A 24,555-nucleotide genomic window follows, 5' to 3' on the forward strand; every position below is an offset into this window, starting at 1 on the left:
GGACCTGGCACTTGGCCTTGTTGAACCTCATACAGTTGGCCTCGGCCCATCGATCCAGCCTGTCCAGGTCCCTCTGCAGAGCCTTCCTACCCTCGAGCAGATCAACGCTCCCGCCCAACTTGGTGTCGTCTGCAAACTTACTGAGGGTGCACTTGATCCCCTCATCCAGATCATTGATAAAGATATTGAACAAGACCGGCCCCAAAACTGAGCCCTGGGGAACACCACTTGTCACCGGCCACCAACTGGATGTAACTCCATTCACCACAACTCTCTGGGCCCGGCCGTCCAGCCAGTTTTTTACCCAGCGAAGAATATGCCTGCCCAGCTTGTACAGTGATCTATCGTCGTGGCTCTGCCGGGGACTGTGCTGACACAGGGAAACATTTTCTGCTCCTGGGAACCATCTCTAGTTCTTGCATATAAATTGTAGGACTGTAGTAATTTCTAGAATGAGACTAATGCCGGGGCACACCAGGAGTAAAGCTCTCCTATAACAATAGGGATTCTCTCTTCCAGATGGAAAGAAGTGTAACTCCGAACCAGAGCGCCTTGAGAAAGGGGACAGATACTGTAATAAGGAACTGTTGCCCCTAAGGAGTCTTCTTACGACTGGATGGAAATTTTAGCTGACAACTTATATCACACGATACTACGGGGCCAGCCAGGTTCTTTCAGGGACCTTGGCAGAATGATGACGGCACTAAGTTGTAGTTACCATTAAAGCTTTATTATTTTTTTTAACAGAATTTTATGATTAGGATAGCATAGAACTTTATGATCAGAGTAGCACAGGACTTCTACAAGCAGAATCAGTGCATCACAATTTTATATTTCATAGCACCACTTAGCTTATGGTTTCTAATCACCTGGACCCTCTGTGGATCATGCCAAATCTTAATTCCTGGCTTGCTGTATCAATATAGCAATCATCACCTGGACTCAAAAACATGTAAAAGAACAGGAGTCCCTCGCTCCGTCCTTGGAGGAAGCGGATGCCGCTGGAGGTGTCCCTGGCCACCAGGGCATCATGGGGCATCATTTGCCATCCAGCAGCAGTTCTGGTCCAAGTCCCGCTCAGGACCTGTAGCTGCCTGGTTTTATAGACGGTGCTCTGCGTGCTGCTGTGCTGCCCTGTCCTGCGAGGGGTTGTCGCAGCCCCCTTGGCTGGTGCCCGGGACCTGCAAGGCCGGTGAGGAGGGGAGTCGTCGGCCTGGCACCCAGGGGCCTCTATCCGACAGGGAGGGGAAGCGGACATACCCGCCTGGTGCGCAGGACCTTCACGGCCTCCTGGCGAGGAGGAGAACGGGACTGATATGTGACCAGCTCGGCTGCAGAGAGTGGCCGTTTGCCTTACGAAGTGGGGTTAGTTTTGCTAACCATATTACTAGGGGTCAGGAGCTGGGTGTACCGGTCACAGCTGTATACGCCGTTCTGACATTATACTTCGTTTTTGGGGGTGTGAGGTTCTTTCAGCGTGCTCCACCTCAGCCATCTTCCCTCCGTGCTGAACCCGCGCCACCTGTCGCGGGCCCACGCTGCGCTCTCCTGGTTTGTGCGCGTGTGGCAGCGCCAAGAGCACCCGCGCCTCAGCGGCTGACCTTCCGCTGTTTTGTCGAATACTGAAGCACTTCATTCTGCTGCCTCTTCAGTACTGCTCCCGACTGCTTTCCTGCCCTTTCATGCCGTTTTCTTCCCTTTTTTCCTTCCTTGTCCCCTTTCTCCCACCTCGTCTCCTGTCTCCCACAGCCTTTCTCTGCCGCCGTTACCCGGCGCCTCGCTGTAACCAGCGGGTACAAGTGGTGTTAAGCGGCAAGACCGAAGGGAGAGCTGAACCCCTCCTGCCGCGCCGACGCGTGGCGTGCGCTGGGGAAGAGGCCGGGCTCCGCGGCTTGCGGGGCCGGAGGGAGAGGCCCCGGCTCAGCCGGCTCCCGGCCTGCGCCGCCCTTGCCCTCCCCGCTTTTCCGCGGGCCGAGCGCTCGCTGGCAGGGCCGGGCTCTCCCCGCTCGCTGCCTTTTCCTGGGCAGAAGCGGGCTGGAGGGCACCTCCCCCGAGCCTAAACCTGAGCGGAGCGAGTGACAGATGTGACACGGAGCTGCGAGAGGCGCGGGGCGAGTCCCTCTGCCGCTGCTCCTGGTCCCCGCCGGGCACGGCCCCGGCTCCGGCCCCGCTCCCGCACGCCGGAGCGGCCCGGTGGCGCTGGCGGGTTTCGGGAGAAGCTGACAAAACGCGGCTGCGAGAAGCGGAGCCCGGAGAGGAAACACCGCCCACCGCCGCCCGCGCCCCGGCCGCCGCCCCCGCCCCAGGAAACCTGGGCGGGCGGGGCCGCGGGGCCGGGCCGGGCCGGACCCCGCCGTGCTGCGCCGGCGCCGGGGCGGTGCCCAGGGGCGGGGCGGTCCCTCCCTCCAGTAAAAGCCGCCGGGCCGGGCCTGGGGCTGGCAGGCCGCGGCGGCGGCTCTTCCTCGTCTGGGAGCGCGGTGGAGGTGAGCCGAGGCCTCCTGGCGCCGCGCCAGAGGCTCCTTCTCCCGGGGCAGCGGGCGCCGTGGGGCTGCCCGGCTCCCTCCCGCTCCCTCCCGCTCCCTCCCGCTCCGCCGGTGCCTCGGTTCGAGGCTTCCCGGGCCGCCTCCGCGCCCGGGTGAGCAGCCGGGACTGGGTCCCGCGGGGAGCAGGGGTCGGCTCGGGGACCAGGGAGCCCCTCCGGGCTGGCAGAGCCCCGCCGCGGCCGGGTCCGCGGGTCCTGCCGGGAGCTCCGGGCCGGTTTCCCGCGGCCGTGCCTGGTGTCCTCAGGTGCCGGAGTGCCCAAAACTCCAGGTGCTGTAGAGGTCTGTGGGTAGACCTCCTCATTTCTGCCCCTCTCGGCCCGTGCACTTGCAGTGCAGGGAAGCAGGGGTTTGGTCTGGACTGTCCTTCGAGCTGTGGAGATGTTAGTTCCCAAGCAGAGTCTTGCTCGCTAGCCAGAGAACAAGGAGGTGTTGCTCCAGGGCCAGTCATAGCCTCTGTGTGGTACCTATCACGGAGTACTGTGTGGTGATGGCTGTGCTGCACAGGGGTGACACCCATGTTCTCTCAGAGGGGGATGGAGCCTCACCTGTGCCGTGCTGACTAAATACCTGCTGTTTTATTTCAGGGTGGACGGGATGCCTCTGGTTTTGTGGCCGATGCTGTAGGCGCTTCCATTGTGGACTGGATCAACTCAGGCATCAGCACTGGTGTGTTGGAGGTGGAAGGTGGCTGATAGCAGGTAATCACACCCCAGCACCTGCTGGACTCTTCCTTTTGCTAAGAACAACCACACCCTGCCCCAGACAGGCCTGGTTGTATGCTCAGGTGCGGTGGGACTAGCAGCTTGGCCAGATGCTGCTCTTTCGTGGACCCCAGCACAAGAGACCTGAAAGAAACTGGTGGGGAAAAAACTCAGAGCATGACTTGAAAGCTAAGCCCTTGTGGTCGTTACCTGAAGGTCAGAGCTGTGAGCTGAGCCTAAATGGACTGCAGTGCTGTTGCTGCCTGGCTCGGCTGGGGAGGGCAGCGTCTTTGAGGCGAGCACTGTTCCCAGCACAACTGGGGTGTTTGCTGTGGCTGGGGTGAGCAGAGGGGGAGCCCCCTGCCTCCCCATGGTCCTGAGCATAGCTCCCTAGTCAGACTCAAGGTAATGAATTGCGTGATTGATAGGTGTTGCAGGCTTTGGGTCAGAATCTGGTATTGGCCTTTGAAGCTCCTCTTCAAGGCAAAGTGTAGTTCTGGTAAGTGGCATGTGCAGTTAACACGTACTGTCTGTGTTCTTCCCTCTTTGCAAGACGTGGTGTCCCGCTTGTTCCAGAACCCTGAGCGAGAGTCCGGCCCTGCTGGAGTTTCTGCACTGATCTGCAGACCTCATCCCATGGGTCAAGGTTGTGGCAAGCTGCTGCAGGATTAAAAACTTGTTCTGCTGAGCCAGGCACTGTTCCCTGGACGCTTTGGGCACTGCTTCAGGAGGAAGGGGTAAAGCATGTGCTGCCCCTGGCTCACAGGGGGCATGGGGTGAAAGTCACTGTTGGCACAAGAGTAATAAAGCCTGAATGGCCAGAGCGCAGTGATAGCCCTGACCTGCCCCCAGCACCAGGGCTGTGCCTCCCGTGGGGCTTGCCCCTAGCCCCAGTTCCCAAGCACTTCTCTGTAGGGTCTCAAAGGCACAGGGTTGGGCGGGGGTGTGGGGTGTGGTTCTTCTTTGCCCCCATCCACCAAACACTTCATGCAGAGATGGGTTTGACAGGTGTCTCTTTCTGAGCCCTGAGAAACAGTGTAAGTGCGTGCAGTGTTTTCTGGGTTTGAAACAAGCTCAGTGGGTTTGGCTGGGGGCTCTAAACCAGAGGCTACATGCTGTGGTTCTGAAGCTCTTCAAAAATTAACTGTAAGTGCTGCATTTTCAGGGCTCAGAAATAAATTAAGACCTTTGTTTTTTAGGCTGGGCGATGGACACCAAGTGCTGTTTTTAGGGCTCAAAAGCAGAGGGTGAGCGCTGTCTTTCTGAAGCTCAGAAAAAGATTAAGTCAGTCATGCGTTTTCAGCGCTTGAAAATGCAGGCTAAGTCCTGGAACTCAGAAAAAAACTAAAAGTTTTTGGGACTTGGAAACAGAGGCTCAGTCAGCTGTTTCCAGCCCCCAAAACAGAGGCTCAGGGGGGAAACTTTGGGCAGGCAGGAGACAGAAGGGGGTGGGGGGAGGGTGTTGGAGTCTGGGTGGGAAGGGAGGGGGGTGGGAAGGGTGCGTGGACCCCTGCCGGAGGTGGGGGTCTGATCACATTGGTCCCCAAAGTTAGGGAGGCTGGCATGCACCAGGCCGAAGTAGACGTCTGAGATAGTCTCTGGGGGGAAAGGCACTTTTTGTGTGTCCAACTCTTTATTCAAGGTGTGTACAACCACCGGAATAGTTATTCAATATTTAGACAACATACAAGTATGACAGTTCATACTCATATACAAGTTATGACAGTGATGATTGATTTACAACCTTGCCAAAAGCCCAGATTGCTGCAATTAGCTGGAACTTTAATTGGCTTGTAACAAGAGGGAGCATCCAGCAGTCGAAGCGTGTACGAGCTGGAGCTTCACGTAACTTGAGCTGTAACAAGATGGAGCATCCATCATCTGGAGCTGTAAGGAGGTGGAGCTGAAATTACTTGAAACAGAAACAAGTTGGAGCATCTCAGAGCTGCAGCTGAAATTGAAACAAGCCTGAGCGAAACGCACTGGAGCATCCATCAACTGGAGCTGAAAGTACCTGAACCTAACAAGCTGGAGCATCCATCAGCCAGAGCTGTATGAAGCTGGAGCTGAAATTGAAACAAGCCAGAGTGAAATGAACTGGAATGTCCATCAGCAGGAGCTGTAAGAAGCGGGAGCATCTCACTGCCATGAAGAGCTGGAACTCAAGTTACCTGAACCTGAAGCAAGCAGCAGGAGCCGGAGCTGCAAGCAGGAGGAACTGAAATTACCTGGGGCAGTAACACGCTGGAGCATCCATCAGCGGGAGCTGTAAGAAGCCAGAGCTGCTCTACAGCTGGAGTCTCCATTTGCTAGAGCTGTAACAAGTCATGGCATCCATCAGCCGGGGCTGTGCTCCCAGCACGGTTGAATGGAGGGGCTTCCGCAACCCATAGCCTCTGTTAGCCAAAGCCAAGCTTACCTGCAGCTGTAACAGGAAGGAGCATCTATGAGCAGGAATGTCTCCTGGCTGGAGCTGAAATTACCTGGAACCAGAGCTTCCATCAGCCAGGGCATCCATCAACCAGATCTGTACTCTGAGGCTGACCCCAACAAGGAGCTCTTCCCAGCCCAGAGCAGCAGGGAGGCGAGTTGTACTTCTGCGAGCGGGGAGCCTGGCCTCTTCCCCCCAGTTCTCCTGGGGCAGGCTGTCCTCAGGGGTGGGGGGAGCGCAGCCACCCCACAGCCCTGCACCCCAAGGGCCCCACATGCACTTTTGGGGAGCGCCTGGGAACTGCCGAGGGCCCGGCCCCACGCCTCTGCAGGGCAGCACCAGCACAGGCCGGGCATCGCTTTATTACTGCTGTTTCAGGCTTTATTTCTCCGGCATCACCAGCACCGCCGGGCCCGCACCCCAAACCCCTCCAGGCCGAAACACCCCCGCGGGGAGCCGGGCCCAGCCGCTCCAGGAGCAGTGCCCAGCCCGTCTCCAGGATCCCCCGGAGACAGCAGCCGGAGCCCTTCCCCACCCGGCGCCGCAGGAGCCCCCCGGGCCGCCGCTGCCCAATCCGCGCCGGGAGCGACAGAGGCTGCCCGGGCCCGACAAGGAGCAGCCGAGAGCCGGATGGGGCTGCCCCTGCTCCCCCCGGCCGGACACGGGCTCGGCCCCAAAGCCCCCCGACGAACCCCAGGACAGCGCTCGGCCCGGGGCCCCTTCTGCCCCCACCGGCCCCAGAACAGAGCCCGGCCCCGCCCACGGAGGCTCCGACCGGAGGAATCCCACATCCGAGACCCGCCGCGCCCACAGCCCCATAACGCGCCCACAGCCCCATAACGCGCCCACAGCCCCATAACGCCCGCGGCCCCTCACCTGCCCCGGCCCAGCTCCAGCCGCCCCGCGGCCGGAGCCGAACGGAACTCGGCGACCGTGCCGGCCGCCACCGCCCCTCTTCTGCGCCTGCGCAGGCGCCCCGCCACTCAGGGACCCGGCCCCGCCCCCATGTAATTGCCGCTCGGTGCCGGGGACACCTGTCCCCTGAGGACATCTGCGCCCTGTTCCGATCCCCTCCCGATCCCCTCGTCGTGTCAGCAACCCTTTGTGTCTCTATGTCCGCATCCCCCCCGGAGCCCTCTCCTTCCTGTCACGACGCCTCCTCCCGAGACTGTCCTCGTGCCCCACGGCACCCTTCGAGCTCTGCAGCCCTCTTTGCGTCTCTTACTCAGACATAACCCTTCCTCGGGCTTTCTCTGTGCCCCAGAGCTCTCTTACCTTACTCACTGCCGTCTAGGATGTCTCCATTCAGTCGCTCATCCTCTGAGGACATCTGTACGTTGTTGGGCCACCTCCCTGAGTTTTGCATTGTGTCCCAGAGCCGCCTTCTGTCTCTCTCTCTCAGCACCCTTCTCCCGCCATCACTCCTCCAGAGGCCATCCTCGTGCCGCGCAGCCCTCTTTTGGCTCTGTAGTGCACTTTGCACCCTTCTTGCTCCCTGAAAACCTTTCCTGATGCCATTTTTAACCTCCTGAACACTGATGTCCTCTATGGAGGTACCCTCTAGGGTTCAGTCCCTGGTCCCCTGAGGACATCTGTAGTCTGTTCAAATCCCCTCCGGACTTCCTCCTGGTGTCCCTGAGCCTTCTTTGGTCTCTCTGGCCCATTCAGGACCCCTCTAATGGTGTCACGATGCCTATCGATGCCTTTGAGGTTGCCCTTAGCACACTTTTAGCTTTGTAGCGGACCTTGCACCCCTCTTGTTCCCTCAGAAGACTTCCTGAGTCCGTACCTGTGACCCAGCGCAGTCATTCTGTCCTCTCTTCCTTCTAGCTGTGCCTCTATTCATTTCCTGGCCCTCTTATGACATGTTTACTCAGTTCAGGTCCCCTCTGGATTTAATCGTCGTGTCCCCAATCCTTTTTCTGTCCCTCTGACATGACCGAGACATTTTTTTCTCCCAGTCATGATGCCTCCCGAGACCTTCCTCGTGCTCCACATCCATCTTGTAGCACTTTGAGCTGTAGAGCACTCATTTGTTCCTCTACACTATCTAGGATTCCTGTGTTCAGTCCCCAGCCACCTGAGACCATCTGTACTCTGCTCAGATGATCATCTGAGTTCCTCCTTGTTGTCCCAAGCCTTCTTTTGTCCGTCAGTCCCCCTTCACCACCCCTCTCCTCACAGTCACAATTGCCTCCCAGGACCTTCCTCGTTCTCCACAGCACCTTGTAGTGGTTTATCTCCCTTTCATCTTTCTTGTTCCATCAGAGCCTCCCATTTTTCTTTGCTACGCAGCGCTCCTTTATCTTTCTCTGCCATCAAGGGTGTCTCCATTCGGTTCCTCTCTCAGTCATCTGTAGATGCCCTCCTGAGACTCCCAAGGCCCTCACTGTGTCTCAAATCCTTCTTTTCTCACCCTGCCCCCTCCTAATTCTTCTACTCTCTATAACAATGTCATGAGTCCCTTCTTGTACTTCACAGCACTCTTGTAGCACTTTAGCTCCCTTTCGATTTTTTGGGTTTTGTGTGCTTCAGAGCACTCTTATCTTACTCTTTGCCATTTAGGATGCCTTCATTCAGCCCCTGGCCCCCTGACGACATCTGTACTTTGTTGAAATCCCCTTCAGAGTTCCTCATTGTTATCTCTGAGGCTTCTTTGGTCTCTCAGGCCCCCTCAAGACTCCTCTGCTCCCTTTGCCGAGTTCTTGTGACTACGCACCAGAGCCCTGTTCTAGCTGGGGAGGGCACTTTGCACCCCTCTTTTCCCCTCAGAACCCTTCCTGAGCCCACATTTGTTACCCTGGTTGGTCCTTCTGTCCTCTCACCCGTTTGGTGCGCCTCCATTCAGTCCCCGGTCCCCTGAGGACATCTGTACTTTGGTCAATTACCCTTTTGAGCTCATTGCATCCCCGAGACTTCTTTGGTCTCTCCGGCCCCTCTCTAATCCCTGTGATGATGCCTCTCGCTCTATCAGAACCTCTTCCAAAGCCATCTTTGTGCCTCACAGCAGTCTGTTTGTTTTCTGTCTTATAGCATGTTTCTATTTGGTATCTGGTACCCCAAAGATGTCTATCGTCAGCTCAGATCTTGAGTTTTTCAGAGAAGGCGATAGCCTTCATCTATTTTGATCGAGACATCTCCCGGGGTGCTTTTTGTTGTGTTTTGCCATTTGTTTTTGTTCTAGCTACTTAGGTGTTAATTAGGCTGCTTCATACAGTTTCTGATAAATTTCTTGTATTTCCATGGTTTTTTTGTTTTCTGCCCTTTAGGACTCATCTAGTTCTGTTAAGGGAGTCAGCTGGAGAGGCCGCTGAGGTGACTCTGAGTCGTCAGTGATTTACAGTAAATAATTTACTTTGCAACCGGAGATATTTTTGAAAAGGGACTCTTAGGGATCTAATTCTGCTTTGTCATTCAGCCCTATCCAGAAGGTAGTTCTGGTACAGTTAGGTAGTTGCGTGGCATTGCGAGAAATGAAGCGTAACCCCACAGCATTTTGGGTTTTTAAAAGGAAACTAAAGCACACAATTTTTTATAATATTGTTATTGCATTTAACGAACTACTTTCCTACATAGGTTAGCATGACATCTATCTTTTTCTATCTACGCCCCAGAAAAATTAAGTTTAATTCCCTACCCGGTCACACTGCTGATGCAATAGATGTAGCCGTCGTAGAAGAGGAGGCATCGTCGTTTCCAGTACGGGTCGCTTTCTCTGTTCAGTGCTCTGCGTGCTGCAAACTTGAGGCAGGTGAGACACCCCCCCGCCGGCCGCCATGATGCCTCCTGCTGGCTCGCCCCGCCCCTTTCCCGGGGGATCATGGGGTGGGCGGTGGGCGGGGCCCGGGAGGCACGGCCTCGCCCGGGGGCGCTCGCTCCGCTCCCGGGCCGCGCGGCGGCCGGTGCGCGGCTGCTCCTGCGGGCGGTTGCAGCTTTTGAGCTGGCTAAGGTGTTTGGGCAGACGTGTTTCGACATTTAGAGAAGCAGAGGCGTCTCAGGTAAGAGCTTCAGGACCAGCCAAGGTTAAGCACCATATATAGTGGAAAGTACACTTGTTTGCAGCTTTTTTTTTTTTTTGTCAGTAACTTTGTATTGAGTGTTCAGGGGTAGCAAGATGATTTAATAGTATGCTTTTTTTTCTTTAATTCTAGGTGTGTTGCATTTTCCTGGAATCCCTGACTTTACTGAAGCTGGAACTTTGTCTTTTTTACCAGTTTTGCTGTATAGCATATGAGTTGCTGGTATCATCTCTCTTACTAGGACTGATGGTGAGATTATCTAGCAGGGGTTAGGGTGAGCATCCTGTATGCATCTGTATGTGGAGTTTTAGCATTTCTCAAGAAAGCAGCAGGGACGTAAGGCATAGTGTCTTTCAGCGTATGGGATGGCTTGTCGCCTTTCCCCATCGCCCACAGAGTACCACGTTGTCCCTAGAACCTTTGCAGCTTGCGGCAGGCTCTTCACAGATTGTAAGCGTCAGGACTTCACTTATCTTGTGGGCCTGTAGCAGAGCCCAGAGTCTGTGGCAACACGGAAGATAGGAGGTGCCCACAGAACGTAGGGTATGGCTCAGAGCAGCTCCCGAGGAGCAGCCAACGCAGGGGGTTCAGGAGAAGAGAAGGGGGTTTCTAAAGTTTTAGGACTGGGCGATGGTTGGGAAAGGGAGGAGGGTTCATCATTCTCAGATGGGTTTTGCAGTTGGATTTGGGCGTCAGTGAGGTCTGTTCTGTTTTAGTCTCTCAAGCATGACAAAGTCACCAGAGACACAGTGTAAACCATCCAGGCCTCCACATCACAGTATGCAGGGCTGAACGTCAGACGAGTCTCATCTTGGAAAGCATTAGGTACGTTAAAATATACCCTCCAGAACTCTAAGGTCTCTCTTTCTCCGTGCCTTTTACTTACTTCATTCCCTACTTAATTTTTTGCATCTGTCTCTTCACCATCTATCCAGATGTCACAGTCACTGTTACTAAGAGGCATTGACTATTTTTATATATTATATATATTTATATATATAATATATATTTATATATAATGTATATATTTAACACTTATTTCCAGTGCAGGTTTGTCATGGTCTTTCCCGGAATTTCTTGGAGAAGAGGATGTGTATTATTTGTGCTTGTAACAGTCTCCAGGCAGGGGTCTGTCTTTTATCGCAGTCCCGGGCACGCAAGCTTTTTCTATTATTCCAGTTTTGCCTTTTCCTTAAGTGTCCAATGAGGCTTGCTGTAGTATCAGTCATGGCAGTTATGTTCTATTGTTTATCTGTTGTGTTTTTAGCACCAGTTTCTGTAGCTGTAAGGTGTCTATTTTGGATCTTTGAGTCATCATGTCATGCCAGTGTGGTTTTTCCATCGGCCAACTACAGCCCCCCTTAGGGAATTACAGCTGCAGGTAAGGAGGTAGTCTGTGTCGTTTGTTTTCTGTGTACTATACCCTCCCCCCCCCCCCCCCCCCCGTCGGGTTTGTGCCCTGCCCCCCCGCCCCATATCAGGTGGGGGGGTCATGCTTGTGCAACAGTCATGAACAGAAATTAGTCTTTTAGGGGCGCCATGTTCTTTGCTTTGTTTTTGGTCTTCCATCTCTGCTCAGTTCTACTGGTCAAGAGTAAAAGCTGTTAGCTGTGCGTCTAAAGGCTGATGTGACTAAAACTAATAGAATTAATTTACATCCAAAGCATTGTATAGCATGTATTTCTGGGTAAACTCAGGGTTCTTAACACTTCCTGTTAATATTTATTACTGATTTATTCAAGTTTGTAAAGCACCCACCCACTTTTCTGAGGGGACACACTGTTTTTAACAACTGAATACATAAATTCCAAAGACTACAGATGAATTTTACTTCACAGTGACATTACACTCCAGTTTCTTACAGAGGCTATTTTTGCTGGTTGGACGTGAAGTAATTGTTATTCTAGTTAAAAGGGCAGGATAACACCAAAACAGACTCCTTAGGTAGTTTGTAGAGAAGATCTTTAAAAATAAAAATTGTAGTGTAGTGCAACTACACTAGATTCTGCTTCTGTGCAGGCAGAAGGATTAGACAGTCCCTTCCAGGCTTATATGTTGACAAAATCATTTTTCATCCCACAATCTCTTACCTCCACACAATCCTTGTCATTTCTTTGTTTCCACATTAGCAACGCCAGAAAACATAAGTGCTTCTTGAAACATGCAGCTCAAACTCATTTGATACTGTAAAACAAAAGTAGGGAATTAGGACGCTATTTCATCACTCATTTCAAAGTCTCTCTAGCTAGTCTCAGCCTTTCAGGATTTGTTCAGGGTCAAGATGGGAAGACTGCCTTAGGCTCTCTGGCTGTTTCTTTCATATTTTCTTTGGGTGCTCCTGTTTCTCTGCAGTTTCTGTCCCATTCCTATTATTCCAACCAATACCAAGTTTGTGCCTTTCTGCATCTCTCCCATCAATCAACATTATTTACATGGTTTAGTAGTTTGTAAGTGTCCTATATATTCTATAGTTCCTTATTATTTCCCTACTTTAATTTATATTGCAGTTCAATTGCTTCTTATAGGTAACCTGAAAAAAAGGCAGCAATTACACTATCGACATCAGCCAGGCTTTGTACAACATCCATTCAGTGAGCTGGGAAATGAGCTTTTATAGCACACAGCAAAGTCTGAGCTTTCTTGCCAACTGTCTGCCTAGCTGGTAAATCTGTTCGGGTTATGGAACAGGGCATTTCTCCTGTGCATTTGGCAAAACTTTGCTAGCATTCAGTGATTAAAAAACAATTAGAGAGCCATGTCCACCATGCTCTTTTTAATCCAACTAGCAAACACTGTGGAGAATACAAGTTGCAATTACCAGGCTTTCTGCTTCACCTGTAATCATTTTTTTAAGCAAATGTTCTAGGCAGAGCAAATATAGTTCTTCTATGTAAAGAATGTTGTAAAACCACTGCTATAATGACACTTCTGGTTTGTGTAGCAAGAGCTTTATCCACTTGCCTATCATAATCAAACTCCTGTCCCCTGTGAAAAAGAATAGAGATCATAAGTTCAAGCAAAAGGACTGAGTTCTTTCTTTAGAAAATGAACAGTGATGATTTTTAGTTGAGAATCTAAATGTTTATGGGTATGAAAGTTCTATTTGTAAAAGCTTTTCAAAAAAGTTATATCTAGTTTAATCAGATTTTTACATGTGAGCTCTCATTTAATTATTTGTCAAAAAGTGCCCCTCAAGATAACAAGCTCCATTTGTAGCTTTTAATTTGGAAGCAGAAAGATTAAATACCAGACTTAAATTTTTTCCTACTCTATCCTATCCTTATCTTTCCTGTGTGGGGTTTAGAGGAGGCATTTGTGTAACCAGCATGCAACGAGCTCATCTGCCAAAGTGCCCAACTGAACAGGGCAAAGGGAGTGTCTGCGAGGGAAACCAGTCATTACCCCCAACCCAGTCATCATAATCACCTCAGCTGATTTTGGCCATCATTTAAGCACTTGACCAGGTCATGGTTTCCTTTTCAGTATTTTGTGTGCAATGCTGTCAGAATATACACTTCTGGAAGGAAGATTTGTAATTTCCAAGGCTGAATGAGATATTGAGAAAAAACTGTTAAGTACTAAGCTTTACTCCTCTTCTCCCTATAGTAGCACCCATAGAAAAGTATACACCAAGTAAAAGGATGAGATGGCATATGCTTCCAGGACTGCCTACTCCCTTGGAAGCACCGAGTCCAGGTGTTAGTATATATTCTAACTTGAGTGCAAAAGAGAGCACCAAGAAACATGCTTAGAATAAAGCAGACTCCTTTCATTCCTGCAAGATACCACCAAACACAATTAATTCCAAAGAGTTCCATTTAACATTTGTGAATAATTAAAAAAACTGAGGAGCTCTAAAGGGGGAGCTTAGCAAGGAGTGGAAAACTAAGATGATGGATGCCATTTGCAAACAACAGAGTATTTAACAAACTAATCTGTAACCATAAGCTTAAGCCAACCAATGGAAAGGGCAACTGAAGGGCAATAACAGAAAACAAACATCAGTCCCAGAAAGGGCTGAGAGCAACATGAAAGTAATGCGAAAGTAATTCTGCTGCCTGTGTCCATCTCTCACATTAGCACTTCATCCTGCCCATCAGCCTCAGTAGAGCCCTGTGACGAGCCCCAGGCTGGCAAAGGCGCTGCTTCCCAGCCCCACATGGGGATGTGTGTCTGGAGGAGTCCTGGGCTATTTTTAGTAAAATCCCTGATGTTTTATTCAAGAGCCTTTAGAGAGGCGAAGAGCACACAGTGGTTAATGATACATTTCACTGCTGATAAAACATCAGTTTTGTGCTCCAAAAAAAATTCACCAGCGAAGTGGTGAATTGCCTCTGTATTGCTATGGACCAGACAAAGCCCACAAATTTCTGTCTGCGAGGCGTTCCCAGTCTCTCACTTCTCAGCACGATTCGTTTGCTGGGACCCTGCATGCCAGGTCTGTCGAAAGGGCACAGTGATGTGGGGCACTGCATAGCTGGGGGATCGCAGCACTGCCAGCAGCTGTGGAGAGGGCTCAAGAGGCCTTCTTGGGTGGCTGCAGCTCAGTGCCACACTCCCTGCATTGCACCATGCTGCTCTGCGCACCGTGGATCCACTGCCCAAAAGTGGGGCTTACCCAGCCCCAAAAGCCGTGTTTACTCTGCCACCCTGCAGCTGGACTCTCACTAGTCCCTTCCCTCAATTAAAGGCTTTTACTCTGAGCAGTGCCCAGATGGTAACTCATCTGCGCAGGAACCTTTGGCAACTTTTCCCCAAAGCAGCGTGTGCTCTTGCTCATGCCTGCCGCTCAGCACTTGCTCTAGCAGCAGCAAGGGGAACCAAAGATGCACAGTGTTTCCCCTAAGCAGATGACAAGCAGGCAGTTCATTCATCTGACCTCCCTCAAACTGTCATAATTATATTCCCATATACTCTCTTCTTAACTCTGACCTCCTCGGCATCCTTCAGAAACCTGAAAGTGCCTGCCCTGGAGGCTGTGAGTGTGGGGCTCACGCCATGCTTCAGGCAGCTGCCCGCGCAGGGGCAGGACCGGTGCAATCTTACCCAAACGGCTTTGCTATGCATCAGTCCCCATGTCTGCTTCAAAAAGTGCTCATGTAAGCCAAGCTCATTCTTAGTACTGAGATGATCACAGAGTTGGTACAGAGGCACCAGCTGATTTTGGTCTCAGAGCTACTGCAGGAAAGCAGGGCCCTTCTCCGTGTCTCTGTAGAGAAGGAGATCTAATAACACCATAACTACTATTTTGCTTGGAAGGAGATAAGAGGATGAGGGAGAAAGTCGTCTCATTTCACTGAGAAAATTTCAGGTCATCATATAGGACTGTAAAAAGTAAAAAAGACAAGATTATAAAAGGACTTCCACCAGTAAGCAACATTCGCTTCTCATTTGATATCTTCAGACAAGTTGCTTACTTGAAATCAGAAAACAATGTGTACACACACGTACTGTAACAAGTAACTATAGAGTTTGGTTGTGTGTTTATGCTTTGCACAATAAGCAAACGTAGTTTTGAAATAAACAGTTGCACTGAAATTACATTTCTACAATTTAGAAATTAAACCTAATCTAATTTGCTACAGCTGGACACCACCTGCAGAGTACTGTTTAAGTACTCTGAACATTACACACTTATCTTTTAAATATTGATAATGCCATTTTTCATTTATGTGACATGAAGTCCCACAGGGAATAATTATGTTAATAAACCTTAATGATTCTTGCAAATAAATGATCAAACAAAATTGCTACTGTTGATTTATATTAATGGATGCCTTTAGGAGGAGATTTGTCAGGATGTGCTGCTTCTTGAATCCCAATTCATCTTATTTAGCAGAAGAATGTACATAGTTTGTAAAACAGATTAAGTGTTTAAAATATAATGTGTTCATGGAGTTTCTGCAGTTCATAACGTTCAAGCATTATTATCTTGCCTTATGGCAAATCTGCATTAAATGGCTTCTTTGTATACAACTTTCTTCAGTCCTTTTTTTTTTTCCACTCCTTTTGTCCCTTGTGGCTAAAAAAGTCCTCCTTTTGAAGATCTTTAACTTAACCTTTCTGTTACTCATGTCGGAATTGGTGATCATTTTGCTGTCCTAATAGATGAACACTGCTGTCGAACAACTTTGCTTTTGCTGCAGTGAGTCTAGAAACATTTTTGGTGCTTTAATAAGGGCACATCACCTGGAGCTGATGATCTACAGAATTTTATAGGATATGTTAAGATAAGCAGTTTCTACTTTTCTTCTACTGTTGGATATGCTGGAAATTCCCACTCTCCATCCATCTATACTTTTGAAATTTTAACCAAGTTCATTCGGAAAACATTTTACATGGACTTGCCTTTTAGATAATACATACGTTTGAAAGCAATATCAATGTGCTTCTTTTACTCCTGATCATAGGGCAGGACATATAAGTGTCACAGGAGAGGAAGCTAAGGAAATATCAGGAGAAGGAACTTTATGAATTTAAACTTTAGTGGCGCTAGAAGAAGAGAATAAGCACATGCTTTGTCTATTCAGCAAAACACATACATGCAAATGCAAGGTGGTGGTGGGTCAGGGTTAGAACCAAGCAGGCAAGGGAAGCAGAAATGTGCTTTCTCTGCCTCTGCATTATTCAGTGCCCAGTGGTGAGAGTCGTACAAGTAGGCTTAATTCTTTGCTTGAACAACTTTGTGAAATTGATCAACTCCAGCAGGATAACAGCAGAACAAAGGCACAGGATGTTTTTGCCTTTGGGGCAAATAATATGGTTAAGTAATCAATAATTTGCTGAAACTTCCACCCATCCAGAGATTTTTCAGGATTTTTTTACCTTTTTACCTCCTCCTGCTTGTCCAAAAGTTCAGTTTCAAAGAAGAGCTAAATAGCCATTTTGTTTAAATGGCAAACTTTTTTTTCCTCTCATAATGTAACCAGCTCCCATGAAACATGACATTGCATCCACAACCGGTTGGTATTTCAGAGTTGACATGAATGGATTTTACTACTGACTGGATAATAGAATAATGAAATCCAGCTGAAACATGCCACTAATTCACTCCATGCACATGGAAACCAATAACTGCAGCACAGGGATGAAGATCTGTAATAATACTCTAGAATGAACTGGTGGTTTGAATTATTCCTTCAAAGAGGAACATGCCTCAAAAGCCTTTCAGGTAAGGCTTTTCCTTTGCAAACTGGGGGCTAATCTTGCAGACCCTGAAAGCAATGGAAGTTTCAAGCACTGAAGGACTGCAATATTCAGATTAGTTTTCTTACAGTCTGTGGACTGATAATCCTCAGATTTGTCAATTCCACTTTAAACACTGCTACTGAAGTCTTTCTTCTGCGATTCAGAGCACCAGTCCTGCACATGATGGGGGAGTTTGCCAGTCTTGCATTTCTGTTAAACAATGAGAAACTTACAGTCTCATTCTGTTCATCCCTCACGTGTGGGTTCTTTAATAGCTCTCCAAGCAACTAGCGGGGGAACATTTTCAAATATGTAATTACCTTTTGTATGCGACAACAACAAAGACACTTTGAGCAATTAGTAGGATTGGACACAGACTGAGGATTAGGTGTGCCTGAATACTGGCTTTGTCTGTAATTTGCTGCATAGCATTCAGAAAACTATTTTATCTTACTGCCTTTTTGCATGCCTGCAACGATGCTTGTCATACTTACACAGGAGAAGCATCATACAGATTAGTATTTTTATACCTGTACTGCATCTGAATGCGTACATCACTACCTATCAAAGGCTATCACTGTGCTCAGGACTCATACTTCCCCAGATGCGTGATTGCCATTCTCATCAGCTTCTCTGCTCATTGCAAATTGTAAAGCAGTACTGGTCTCCTGCTCTGGCTGATACAAGCTTTCTAGGAACAGGTGATGGCCCATTTTCCCAGGAGGTCCCTAGAGCAGTTTGGGCTCTCAGGGACACCCAGAGCAGAGGGAAGCACCATGCTCCCAGCCACAAAGTGTTATGCTGCAAGTCAGGAGCCTTAGTCCTATTTTGGGCTCTCTGTGCCTCAGTTTTTCTAACAACAAAATGGGGGTCAGCTATGAACACTTCAGTGTACAAAACATACAGCACTCGCATACGTGTGTATGTAACTTTGCACACAACTGAAGGCCCAGTATTGACTTCTAACACTGAGGTAGTGCTAATGTGACATGGTGAGGAGTGAGCAGGAACTGTGAGTAAAAAGCCTTGATTGTGACTTGAAGTCGAAGGGATTTTGCCACTGGCTTAAACAGGGTCATGATCTCACTCCCTGTTTTATGCATGTGAGTTACTGCTTAAAAAAAAAAAATTACGCCCCCCCAATATTACTTTTTGCTTTAGCTTATAAATAACAGTTTCCTGTCCCCATATCTATTCAGACATGTACTACAGAGATACAACTGTAGGTTAAGAAGCTCATTTTAGTATTTTCAGAGGGATTATCTCTACCCTCTTTCTTGTCTCTGTTACCTGTTTGGCATTTTCTTACCATCCCACAGGTGCTCGCTCTCCAAAGTGCTCTTTCAGGCACTCCTAGTTTCTGGCCTCAATTTTTCTTTTGTTGTGCAGCATTTTTCAGGCCTTGCCTCACTTCATTTACATGTGAGGACTATTACTCCTCTTCCTCTCTGTGGGGTGACTTCTCTGTTGGTTGGTTTGGAACGACATCTCTCATCAGGCTTCTCCAGGATCCAAGAGCTCTGTTGGGACCTGACTTCTGCAGACAGAACAAGCAAAAAGTGTGAATAACACAGGGTCTGTGTTAAATGAGACTTTCTCATTGCCCCTCCAACATAGAGACTCCTCTCTGCTTGGTTTTGTTTGGCCATGGGTGCTTGATCTGAGATAATTTTTTGAATGATCACTTATAGCCTCAAAAAAGCATTTGATGTCTAGCAGAGTAAATTGCCTTAATCAGTCTGTCTCTTGTGTGTTGCCATTTCTACTATAGATTTTTTTTTTCTTCACCTTGGAACGGTGTTAAAACGGTCTCTCTACCAGTTGCACAGGGAAAGCAGTCGCTCCTAAACTGTCTCATCTCTTCCTTCCAGGTTGTTTTAAAATGTGGTGGTCAGTTGAATCCCTCTGCTCCCTGACTGACCTCACATGATTTCTAGGTGCCTGTTATTTATCTGAAATGCAGTCACTTCTTGTTCTCACACAATCTGGCCAGACATATCTGCTTTTATATACTGTAGACGTTCTAACTTAAGATACTTGATCCCTAATGGTTAGTTCATGCAGTTTAGTTAAAATTTATATATAATTTATTTACATTTAGATAATGAAATATTAACTTACACTTTGTTTTTATGCACGTAAACTGAGATTCCAAATGGATGTCACTATCAATTTGCTAGGAATTCATACATTCCTTAGTGCTTATACAGTGGATTGATTCTATTTTAATACTCGCCCATTTTTATCCTGCGTCTCCTAAATAATTCATGTTTATTGATTACTACTTACAAGTACCACTGCATTTTGACACCAGATTCTTCACTAGCAGCTATATAAAACAAAATGACTGTTATCTAGACTGCAAGATTCACTTTCTAAATATTTTCTTCTTTTAAATACTGACTTGAAAGGAACAATTCATTCTTACCTACTTGTTATGTAATGTGCCAGTTTCCTGAAGGACTACAAATTTTTATTTTATGTCTAGTTGGGGGGGGACAGAAAGAGGCAAGCCCTTTCTTTTTATGAGTTTCAATATTTGAAAAACCAATTCTCTTTGCCTTCCAGGCAGCTTGTTAGCAAATACCCACCTTGCTTGGCTCCCAAGCTGGATTAGCAAGTCATGGGAAAGCATCCTGTTACTCTGCACAGCCTGGGATGAGAATGGCGTCCAACTGGTCCAGACCTGAGGTACAGAAGGGAGTCCCCCTGCATAAGTCCTTCTCTGGACATCTTGAGCTTGAGGACACAAGCTTGAGTCCTTGTAGCAGCTTGTCCCCAGCTGAAAGCAAGAAAACAAACAACAATATTCCAAATGTGCTTTCAAAGAGGGATGTGGAAGTCGAGACTATAAAGTGAGATATATCTTAAATAATATATAATCCTAAATACCCACTAGTCTTAGATGTAGAAGATCCACCTTCCATGCCCTCAACTGCATCAGATAGAGAATTTGTCTCTTTTTCCTCAAGAAGGAGTGAAAAAAAAATTGAGATGTTTTTTATTTCAAAATGTATGAAGCCCTCCCTAAATAGTAATTTTCTGGCCAGTCGTAGTCAGTGCTAAATAGCTGTTAAGGTTATATATAGACTTTACTAAGCTGTATTTTATCTCAGATTTGAACAGTTGAATTTAAATTGATCTGAATAAAACCAGAAAAAAATCCTAGACATTTGTTGACATTTATTTTCTAAATAAAATTGCTAAAAAATTTATAATTCAGCAATAAAATAGGCAGAACTTACAAGCAAATGATATAACAATAATAATGCTAAACATAAGCTTACTCATGTCATACTGTAAAGGCAAAGCCCTTGTAATGAACTCATAATGAGGTATGACAGAAACATTAAAAAAAAAAGACAAGAATAACAATACCAGTACACAATAAATACCAAACCACACATTTTTGTCATCTCTACCTACATTCCAAAGATGTTTACCATGAATTCTTTTTATGCTATGTAGATTTCATTTAAACAAAGTTTTGAACCCATTCTAGTTGGTAATCTTCTAAATGTAAGTAGATGCGGTAATTAAGATGCTTAAACATAAAGCCATGAAATAACATGACGTTCATGACACGCATCCAAGCTTTTCTGTAGGTCTCTTTCAGGTATTATTTTTATTGTTGATGCCCTGGAAACAGTGACATCTTTTAAATAGGTCAAGTAAGTTTTAACCTTAAAAAATTAAAGAATTAACATATTTATAGCATGCCATAATGTTGTTCAGGTGGAGGAGCTGACTCTCATACCCTCTTCAGGACGCTGAGAGGAAAGGAGGAGTGGGTATCCCCAGGCACCCCAGTGCTGCAGGAAGGTTTAGTACTGCTCTCACAGGAGTCGTGTGGAGCAGCCACATTTTTGCAGCACTTTGCCCAGGGAGTAAAAGCCACGCTGTACAAACACTGATTTACCAAGGGACAGAAAGGGAAAATGAGCTTTTGCACCTGTTTGCATCAGACTGTGTCCAGCCCTGGGAGAGGATCTCAGCCTGGGGAGGGCTACTTCCACTGATACAAACCAGAACTTGAAACAGTGCATTCACAGCAGAACGACATTTCTAGATACCACGCTCACGACTACAATTGTGCATGATGACCTGGTCCCAGACTTCGTAACAACCTGCTTTTCTAACAATAACATACCATGCCTTTACAGGCACTTGTCATTCACAGATCTGAAAGCAGAAGGCTGCACTGATTATAGCTGTCTGAATTCAGTACTGCTTAGGTCTGCCTGAAGATGACTAAAGTGAGTATTTTCCTACATAGTTTATTTTTAAAAAATTACTTTTGAAGTACATTGTTAGAAGACACTAAAATACACTATAAGCCTTGGCTTATTTTAAGAATTTGCTATACTCTGCTCTTCCTTTAACTTCAAAATATCAGAAGTGCCCTGTTTCCCTGGACAAGTTTCTGTATGACTCACCATTTCTCTAACTTCAGCCTCACATTCATGAATCCACCAAGGCTACTGAATATTTATCAGATTTTGAACTTTTTTTTTTTGGCTGAAAGATTTGCATTTAAATAAAAAACAACAAAAGAAAGAGCTGAAAAGAGTCTTCCAGAACTCCCTTTCCCCCACGTTACCTCTTTCAACTTTTGTACCATCATTGCAGTCATTGTCTACCAAATCTTCCCAGGCAGACAGAGAATATATTACTGCTGCAAAAACCAAGATGCAGTTTAGGAACAATAACTGCATGCAATTACATGAGTTTACAACATGCATATTGTTATGATACTTGTAGATTTTTATTACTATTATTAAAAAGTCTACAATATTTGCTTAGTCCTTCATTAAAACTAATGTTGAATTTGCTGTTTATTACTTTTATGTTATTTTATTTGATTTCTTTTCCTGGAGGATACTCTACCAGAAAATGTGAATTTATCTTCCTTTAATTCGTTTAAAATTAGCTTCTCTCAGCATAATCTTTTTCTATCCTCTCCCTGGGCCATAGCCGCTCTTCACACAAGAGAGTCTTCTGGCAGCATTCCCTCCCCATTTTGGTACAAATGCCACCAATGAGGACCTGCTACCCTCTTTGGTGCCAACAGAACCGGGATGTTTCTGTTGGACTGGCTCCAACAAGGGTGAAAATCAGAGCTTTTGCATGTTAGTTCCTGCAAGCAACAAAAAAGAAGCACCAAGATCTCATCTGCCTACCCTTCGCATAGGCCTTCCCTTTCCCACAGGCACCCCTGCAACACCTCAGACATCCACAGAGCGGTGAATAAGCTCAAGACCAGAGAAATGGAGACTTTTGCTGCTAATGGAAATGGCTGCTCAGGACACAAATAGTTGTGGGGAAAAGTTCTGAATCGGTTTTCCCTTCATCCCCACTCACTAATGCAGAGAAAAAGAAGATGTAAATACACTGAAGGAAAAAAAAAAAAAGTGGGTTTTTTTTTTTAAAAAAGCAGCAATAACCTCAGGAGCTCAAAGCTGCTTCTGAGGGTCTGCAGGAGAGCAGAGCCAACCTCTGCTAAATGTCCACTAACCTCAGAAACAACCAAGCTCATCCTCTTCTCCCTAGCACTTCCAGAACTCCACGAAGAAGTGAACAGGAGCAACCCAAGCTCCTCTCTCCCCTCCCCATGTCGCACCTGAGGAAACCTGCACCAGGGAAAGGGCAGCACCAGATGATGAACCAGAGGCATTTGGGCGTGTGATACCTCATACTAAGTCACACTTGTAAACAGATGGTTTCAAGGGCAGGTTTTCCATTTGTAAGGGATTTTTTGGCCTTGCTGTTACCATGATGTGTTTAGAGGGTCAAGGACAGCACAGCAATGACTTACAATGCCACAGCTAGGGGGATGGGACGTCTGTAAGAACAAGGAATTCCCTCCCTTTGCTGGAGGTTTGCTGGTCATTATGCTGGTCCCACTAACACAGCTGCAGCTGCTAAACTGCACTGCAAGAATATTAAATGCTTTTTTAGTACCGCTTTTCCATGCTAGCAATTGCTGTAGTTACAGAAAGGCATTACAAAACCTCCACAGAGAAAGGCTGTCTCTACTCAGTTCCCAAGCGGGCACCATGAGAAAGTTCAGCAACTTCCAGACCATCAACACTGCATCTGTTGTGGTGGCAAGTGCTAATGCTGAGAGTTTTCCCTTTATACATTTACTAGAACTAATCTGTACCTTTCTAAACTCAGAGCAATTTCCTGTCCTGAGGAAAAAGTGTCTTCTCATTCTAAATCCGCTTTAACGATCATGCCTACCCCATTCCACTGAGACTGTTCAGAGGGAAGAGACTCTAATCTATTTAGCTTCACAGAGGGTTTCTCTCTGACACGTGCTCTCCTAATAGACCATTTATCAGGATGAAGGGTGCTCCCCAGAGAGTGCAGACAGCGGGACAGACCTAGCCTGAGTGACAGTCTGTCCAGCAGAGATTGACTTTAATGAAGCACAGAATAAACAGGAAGATTAAGAGAGCGCAAAAATCAGTGACAAGTTTTGAGTTCATGTGGGCAGCTTACTGTGCAGCACAGATCTGTCATTGAGTTATAAATGTTACATATCTGTTTGGTTGCTAAGGATCGCCTATAACACACAGAAATCCTGCACACGTTACAAGAGGAAGCTTTCCCCTTGATTTTTACCCTTGAGAGAGGGTACCTGCTTGAAACCCAGAAACACTCAGAAGCTGTAGGTGGACGGGACTCTGACAGTTGCCTGGTCTGACCCCCTGCTCAAAGCTGGGCCAGTTTCCAGCATGTTCCTCTGGGTTTCAGGGCTCTGGGATTTTCTAAGTAATTCCTTTTCAGATGACAACCTTTTCTAGATATTCATCACGGAGTTTCTTTCTCTGCAACAGAAATCTGGTAACAGTGTGGGTATATTGTATGGGATCCATCTTAGCAAAGTTCAGACTGTAGCATCTCCAGTTGAGTCTGAGGTCCTGTTATTGCCAACGGATAGAAGCAGGTATGCCTGCCAATTATAAATGTCTACCTCAGGGTGAGATCATGTCAGCATCTCTCTCCACTGGCTGTTAACGGAAAAAGATCAACTCAGATAAGTTTGGACAATGACTTTCACCCACAAACATCAGGCATGTAGCCCTGAGGTGTAGCCAAGTCTCGTTCTTCATTCTGACAAGCGTGACTCTTACTCCAGACATCTCCAACATCTTCATACTTATTTCTTTTGCTGGACTCTGATAGAAATTGATAAATGGAGGCTGAGACTGAGGCTATGAATGGAGAGAAGGTTTTTACCCCAGTGATAATGAGCTACAAATGTGGAAAGGAACCTTACTACTACAACACCTCACAGCTAGAAAAGCCTGGTTACAGTGTAGGCATCTACTACCAGCAAGTAAGACTCATGTTAAATCTTCTTGTCTCTGGATGATCTACTGAATTTAAATACATCATTTTGGTAAAGCAAAGAAACCAATCATTATTCTTTCTGCAGATGCTAGTATTAAAGAGAACACAGAATACTGGCAGGATACTTTATTCCCAAAAAAGTGAATGGGAGTTTTAGCTCTAGTTTCTAGAGCAGCAGAATTAAGTCAGTGTTAATTACTTTCAAATAGATTTGTTCATGCCGGTCAGACAAACTCTTTACCAAAACAAAGAGCAGAAGTTTCCAAACAGAATAACAACTACAACACACACTCTTGCTGCAAAATCTCAGGAGC

General features: G+C 47.3%; 3 long non-coding RNA genes across 7 annotated transcripts; 2 read left to right on the forward strand and 1 right to left on the reverse strand.

Annotated features, from left to right (window-relative positions):
• The first annotated feature begins 2,415 nt into the window (after nt 1-2,415).
• On the forward strand, nt 2,416-4,131 carry LOC143165263 (uncharacterized). Its single transcript, XR_012996227.1, has 3 exons — nt 2,416-2,483; nt 3,128-3,241; nt 3,798-4,131. It is a non-coding gene; the product is annotated as an uncharacterized LOC143165263 (long non-coding RNA).
• Nucleotides 4,132-4,841: 710 nt separating this feature from the next.
• On the reverse strand, nt 4,842-9,443 carry LOC143165032 (uncharacterized). Of its 4 annotated transcripts, XR_012996184.1 has the most exons (4): nt 6,552-6,614; nt 5,664-5,727; nt 5,416-5,559; nt 4,842-5,310 (listed from the first exon to the last, which is right to left on the reverse strand). It is a non-coding gene; the product is annotated as an uncharacterized LOC143165032 (long non-coding RNA). The 4 variants fall into 4 exon arrangements; XR_012996183.1 differs by lacking the exon at nt 6,552-6,614 and adding an exon at nt 9,313-9,443 and having other exon boundaries at nt 5,416-5,669; XR_012996185.1 differs by having other exon boundaries at nt 5,416-5,669.
• LOC143165034 (uncharacterized) lies at nt 9,375-22,286 on the forward strand. Of its 2 annotated transcripts, none has more exons than XR_012996187.1 (7): nt 9,375-9,426; nt 9,827-9,943; nt 10,411-10,519; nt 10,962-11,075; nt 19,451-19,573; nt 21,046-21,138; nt 21,857-22,286. It is a non-coding gene; the product is annotated as an uncharacterized LOC143165034 (long non-coding RNA). The 2 variants fall into 2 exon arrangements; XR_012996186.1 differs by lacking the exon at nt 9,375-9,426 and adding an exon at nt 9,587-9,673.
• Nucleotides 22,287-24,555: the final 2,269 nt, after the last annotated feature.

Source organism: Aptenodytes patagonicus, chromosome 10 (genome assembly GCF_965638725.1).
Source record: "Aptenodytes patagonicus chromosome 10, bAptPat1.pri.cur, whole genome shotgun sequence".
NCBI classification, from domain to species: domain Eukaryota; kingdom Metazoa; phylum Chordata; class Aves; order Sphenisciformes; family Spheniscidae; genus Aptenodytes; species Aptenodytes patagonicus.